General features: G+C 38.6%; 1 non-coding gene across 1 annotated transcript; it reads left to right on the top strand.

Moving 5' to 3' along the window:
• Positions 1-2656: 2656 nt before the first annotated feature.
• On the top strand, positions 2657-2763 carry LOC112536097. Its single transcript, XR_003080163.1, has one exon. It is a non-coding gene; the product is annotated as a small nucleolar RNA R71 (small nucleolar RNA).
• Positions 2764-6529: the final 3766 nt, after the last annotated feature.

The raw sequence follows: 6529 nt of genomic DNA, 5'->3' as shown, positions 1-6529 counted from the left end.
AAATGAAAGGATTAAGGAAAAACACCAGTTTTACCTGGCTTGATTGAAACTAAGAGATTCGTTCATTGCCTTCTTCCCACAAAGATTCGATACAAGCAATAAGGGTCCATTCAAAAGAAAGAAAATCATTAACTACTGGATTAAAACAAAACTTAAGATAAGGACAATAATAATGAATGGACTCAATCAATAAGGGAAATTAAAACAAGATAAAAACAGCAAAGACAAAATTGAAATTGGTACCTACATAAACCTACGGTACCTACCCCACACTTGTGAAAAACACTGTCCTCAGTGTGAACAAGGTAGGCACCCCAAAATAAAAGGAATAAAATACGTAAAATGAAGCTAATTATGGGATTCCATAAAAGAAATTGGAAAACTAAAAGAAAAACAAGACGACAAAAACAGATAAAAACTAGAAAGTCTACTAGATACTGCCCTTGATGTGTACTTTAATACTTCAAAATATGTTAGTCCTCAAAATTACGTACGAGCATCAAGTAGGCTAACTCCTGCAAAACTCAAGAATAAACACATCCTAAGCAACATCTAGTAAAAAGTTCAATAAGATACCATCTCCTCAAAATCAAACTCAATAAAAACATACTGAAATATCTAACTACAAATAACTACATAAAATAAAATAAAATTGTCCAAAAATCCAGAGAGCAAAAATAGATTCGGGAATGCCTCCCGAAGGCGCTTCTTTTTGTTCGAGTCGTCTAGCTGGACTCTGCATCAGCATTCCTGCATTGCGAGCAAATTAAGAAGGTAGGCTCAATGTAAGTTGGGGCTCGAGGCATATAAGCACAATGAGAAGGTTCGATGTGTGCGGTAGATGACCAAGGAGGCGCTCTCTAGACCGATTTGGGATGTCCATTCATCCACTCCGAATTTCAGCTAAATGACCTGTCAAAAACAAACTTGCAACTACCTTCTCGAGTCTATCATAGCACAAAGTCTCATATTGATACAAGTTATTTTTTTCAGATGAATAACACATACTAATAGGGGAAGAAACATGTATAGCATCATCCATTTGTACATCTTGTGGTTGTGTATTACATGCAAGATCAATTCCAGCAATACTACAAATGGCATGAACATGGTCAGTGGAACGACTATCAAATGAGGGTAAACTAAAAGTGACACAGTCATCCCCTACATGAAGTTCTAACTTCCCCTCAAATACGTTTATTTTAGCTCTAGCTGTGGCAAGGAAAGGTCTCCCCAAAATTAATGGTACACCATGCTCATTGTCCATATCCAAAACCACAAAGTCCACAGGAAATATGAACTTATCTACCTTAACTAGCACATTTTCCACAATTCCCCTAGGAAGCTTAACAGAATGGTCAGCTAATTGAATGCACATCCTAGTGGATTTTGCCTCCCCCAAACCTAGCTTATTGAACAAACTAGTGGGCATGACATTTATGCTAGCCCCCAAATCAGCTAATGCATCATCAACACACAAATTACCTAAAGTGCAGGGAATAGTGAAACTCCCTAGATCGTGACGTTTCTCTGGCAACTTACTCTGAAACACCGAGCACTCCTCGTCGAACATAGGCGACCTCCTCTAACTTCCTTTTTCTGCTAAGTATGTCCTTTAAGAACTTAGCATACTTGACATCTGCTCCAATGCATCAATAAAAGGCAAGTTAATATGCAGTTGTCTAAAAATATCTAAGAACTTACCGAATCGCTCTTTCGCTTCTCCGCTTGTTTAGCTCTAGCAGGATAAGGAATCTTAGGTTGATATTCCCTGACCGGAATTGATTTCACCTTTGTCCCTCAGGTTCCCTATCCTTACCGCCGCCTCAACTGCACATCAATAGTGGGCGTCATAAAAACAGGCTTAGAAGGAGAACTAACACGAACGCAAAGTGATGGCGTTCACGTGCTCCTTCGGGTTAGACTCTGGTGCTCGAGGCGCTCCTTCCTCTCGGACAACATCTTAGAGATTTGGCCAACTGGTCTCTAAGTTCGAATCGAGGCCTCGGTTCCTAAGTGCACTATCACTTTGGAACCTCATCTCTGAGACGTCACAAACTTCATCATAAGCTCCTCTAAATTTGACTTCTTTTCCGGTAGAGGAGGAGCTTGTGCAAGCCACCGTTTATTGATGAAGTCTCTGAAAACCAGTGGACCTTGAGCGTTATTATTCCTCCAAATGAAGTTGGGATGATTGCGCCACCTAGGGTTGTATGTATTCTTTGTAAGGATCGCCCTTGGGGCATTCCCCATATAGTCAACCTACTCAACATCGGAAGACATAGCGAATTAGATGGAAAAGTAGTAGAGGATGAAGCAAACATACCTCCCGGCAGTACAATTTGTAATGCAGGCCACCACAAAACTCGCGACCAGCGTTTGCTGCATGAACCGACATCCCGGAGTTGGTCAATCTTCTTGGCTAGAAGCTCCACCGAGCTACCAAGGCTTCGTAGAGTCCACTTGGTTGACCACTCCCTGTCTTCTTGGTCGACTCCTAGAGGATTGCCAACGATAGTTGTTCATGGCCATTTCCTCTATCAAGTTTTGAGCCCGCCGGGCTCTTCTTGTTTAGCGCCCCACTGCGGCATCCACCATTTGCCTCGTTGCAAGGTTCAACCCACTGTAGAAGGTCTGAACCTGCATCCACACTGGCAATCCATGATGTGGGCAGCATCTCAAAAGATCTTTAAACCTTTCCCATGCATCGTACATGCTTTCATCATCAAACTACACAAAAGAAGATATGTCATTTCTAAGTTTAGCAGTTTTAGTGGGAGGAAAATACTTATATAAAAATTTTTCAGCCAATGCCCTCCAGGTAGTAATCGTTTGCTGTGGAAGGGATTGCAACCATCTCTTAGCTCTGTCCCTTAAGAAAAATGGAAACAATCTCAGTCGAATGGCATCATCGGTTGTTCCGTTTATTTTGAATGTGTCACAAATCTCCAAAAAATTAGAGATAAGTGCATTGGGATCCTCGCTGGGCAATCCTCCAAACTGCACGCTCTGCTGGATCATCTGGATCACGTTGGCTTTTATTTTAAAATTGTTGGCCGCTACAGTAGGTCTGACTATACTAGTTTTCGTCCCATCCAAAGATGGTCGAGCAAACTCGTACATCGTTCTCTGATCCTCATCGGCCTGGGGGTTGAGGTTCTCCATCGCGTCAGTTCCTTGAACCTGAACTGTAACTCCATCCTGCTCCTCAACTGCCTGCAAACGTCGTCTCAATAATCTGAGAGAGAGCTCCGGGTCAGATAAGGATGCTATGGGATCAGGGTTAGAGCTCTGGGTCATATACTACCTGAAACCGACAACCAAACAACCACCAATCAATCAAAAATAATAAAATAAATAAAAGAAACAAAAAAAAAAGAATAAATGAATAAACAAAGAATGACTAAATTAACACAGAAACAATTCGCTCTAGTTTACCGTTACTGTTCCCCGGCAACGGCGCCAAAAACTTGATATGTGCACTTATGCAACCTACACTTAAGGCAGTGAACCTATCGATGTGTTCTAGCACTAGTGAGTATCAAGGTCGTATCCCTGGAGATCGGGTAAACCTAAAGTTACTACTGTTTGTTATGTTATTTAATCTGAAATAAGGTGTGAGAAGTCTAAATTAATTAACTAATGCTTATGAATGCAAATAAAGGAACAATCGCAACTGACAATCGAAAGACAATCGTAACAAAGAAGCAAACCCAAAGGGGACCTAAGTGATGGAATTCTAAGGTTGATTTTATACCTAAATCTACACTAACCTAATGGAATTTCTTCCTATCAGATTATTACAAATTAGCATTAAGCGTGATTTAGAACTATTAAGAGTTGTTAATTCTTAATCCGGCGAGTGAATTAACCTTATCTCTAAATGTTAACTACCAGTTCTTACTATTTAATTTCTAGTTGTAAAAAGCATTTCTCAATGTCAAGAAACAACCCAAAAGACAATTAATTTAATGTCTCAAATTAATTGAATCAAATTTTATTACTAAACAGTAAGAAGATTACAAAAATGGCAGATAAAAATCTAATATTTAAACACAAACCATCAACAAAGATAAACCCCAATGGGTTCTAGCTACTCATAATGAAAGAAATAAATACAAAAGGAAATAAATAACAGGAAAAGAAAATGAAACATATAACCGCTCTTCTATCGAATCGAAGTGGGAATGTCATGAAGTGCCAATTCGAAACCAAATTTCAAGTATGGATCTCGGATGTCTCGGTCAATCGTCTAGAAACTTCAATCTTTGCTTGAATCCTCCAAATCAATCCTTTGAACTGACGTTGGTCTCCCAAAATGTCAAGAACAGAGGTGCAGAAGTGAGGGGTCGCACGCGTAGAGAAATCCAAATCGTGAACCTGTCTCATTTTGCATGCGCTATTTATAGGCAGGCTGCCATGGCCCGTGCCATAGGCCGTACAATGGTCCGTGCATATATGCACGACCCGTGCAAATATGCACGGCCCCTGCAACGGGCACCAACCTCCATGAAATGCAAAATTTTCGAAATTGTCCAGAGGAGATCGTGCAAAAGCCTCAAAACTGCGCGCCAACAAGGAATCGACTCCAATAAGCATCTAATACGCGTAAATCATCCAAATAGCTTGGTTTCTACCCGTAAATCAATCAATCTCTATCGAGGAGTCCGAAAACCTAAAAATTTCATAAACATACCACAGTACGATCAAACAGAAATAAATATGACTCAAATACACGAATAAACGACTGGTAAACAGTCAATAAACATGCATAGAATCATCTACATCAACCAACTCCTCACAAGATTCACTCTAAATCACTCAAAGTGTTTAAAGGGTAGTGTTTAATCGCTCAATGCATCAAATACTGCCTTACTTACTATATGCTTGCTCTTAAATCCTACTCCTACCACTTATGGAGAGTCAACAACCATGTCAAGAGGTCTTTATAAGGGTTGTAATGGGGATTAGGTAGGGGTAGGTAAATTTGGTAAGAGTTGAACCTATGGTGTTCTACAATGAGATAAATGACCTGCACACAAGCCACAATAATCACAAGGGATAAACAATGAACAGTAGTCCAAAGTGGGATATAGGAATCAAGTCAAAATTTAAACTCCCAAAAGCAATTAAGTAATTAGCTCACTTACTTTCTTTCTTTTCATCACCCTTCCCTCTTATTCTTCTTATTATTTTCTTTTCTTTTCTTTTTTTTATATATATAAGGGAAGAAATATTCACATAATATAGCGAATTTCTTATGGATTAAAGGAAGCTACTACAAGTTTCCAACGCTATTCCCAAGACAAGAATTCCCAATAAAAATAACTCATATGCAAAATCATAACCTAAAGCAGAATAAAACTAAGTGGTAATGAAATATGATAGAAATGATGAATGAAGGGGTTATCTACTGAATCAATAAACGAATGAAGGCTATTTGGCTAGAATGAAAAATCTAAGTGCCTATATCATACCAAAGTGTTAAACTCTCCTTGTGGCCCTCTGATGTGTGCTATTTGTGTTAGCTACAATCTAAGACAGTGTACCTATCGATGTAGTCTAGCACTAATGGCGAGTATCAAGGTCGTATTCCTTGGGAAAGTGAAAGCCCAGAGTTACTTCTTTGTTCTTTGTTATATTAACCTAAGATGAATGATGAATAATTTCTAAACTAACTAATAGCTACAAGCTAAGTTCTAAGGGAGATGCAGGAATGAATGGATAAATGAAATAACCAAGACAAGAAAGCAAACCCAAAGAGAACCTAAACTAGTTGGTGATCAAACAAAAGATAAAGGATTGATGAATCCAATTATGCTACCCATGGACGAATTCTTAACTGAATTCGATTTCTCTCTCGAGATAACTGAATTCCTAAACCTAATACCTAAAGTTGGAATCTCTTCCTAACAATTGATTCTTAAATTAGCATTAAGTTTTAATCCGCCTCTATTAAGCTTTGTTAATTCTTAATCCGGCTAGTTAATTATCCTTATCTCTAAGTGATTATTAACCAGTTCTTGCTATTCAAAACTCTAATTGCCAAATAGACTTCTCAATCACACAAAGTAATCTAAACACCACAATTCACAACGTCTCATGAATAATGCTATCTTATTAATACTGAAAGCAAGAAGAATACAAAACTAACTCAAACAATCCAACAATATAATATTAAGCCAACATAGTAAAGAAATCCCAATGGATTTAATCAGTCTAGCTAAACATGTTCATGTTTAAAACAATCTACGAAATCAATTACAATGAAAGAATAATGAAAATAAAACATGTACACCCTTTTCTCTCGAACTGGATGAACAACTCCAAATCTGGATCTACACTTTGATTAATCTCCCATATTGCCTCTTGAATTGCTCCACTATTGTTTTACACTCGGAACCTTGCGATTCCGGGATTCTTCCTCCCTACAACTCTCTCTCGCACTCAATACTGTGCAGAAACCAAACCAGTCGCTAGGGCTCTATGTCATTCCTTCCCCCTCTCTTTCTAACCCTAAAAAATCCAT

This window comes from Ricinus communis, chromosome 5 (assembly GCF_019578655.1).
Source record: "Ricinus communis isolate WT05 ecotype wild-type chromosome 5, ASM1957865v1, whole genome shotgun sequence".
NCBI lineage: Eukaryota > Viridiplantae > Streptophyta > Magnoliopsida > Malpighiales > Euphorbiaceae > Ricinus > Ricinus communis.
This window is presented reverse-complemented; position numbering and strand designations above follow the sequence as displayed.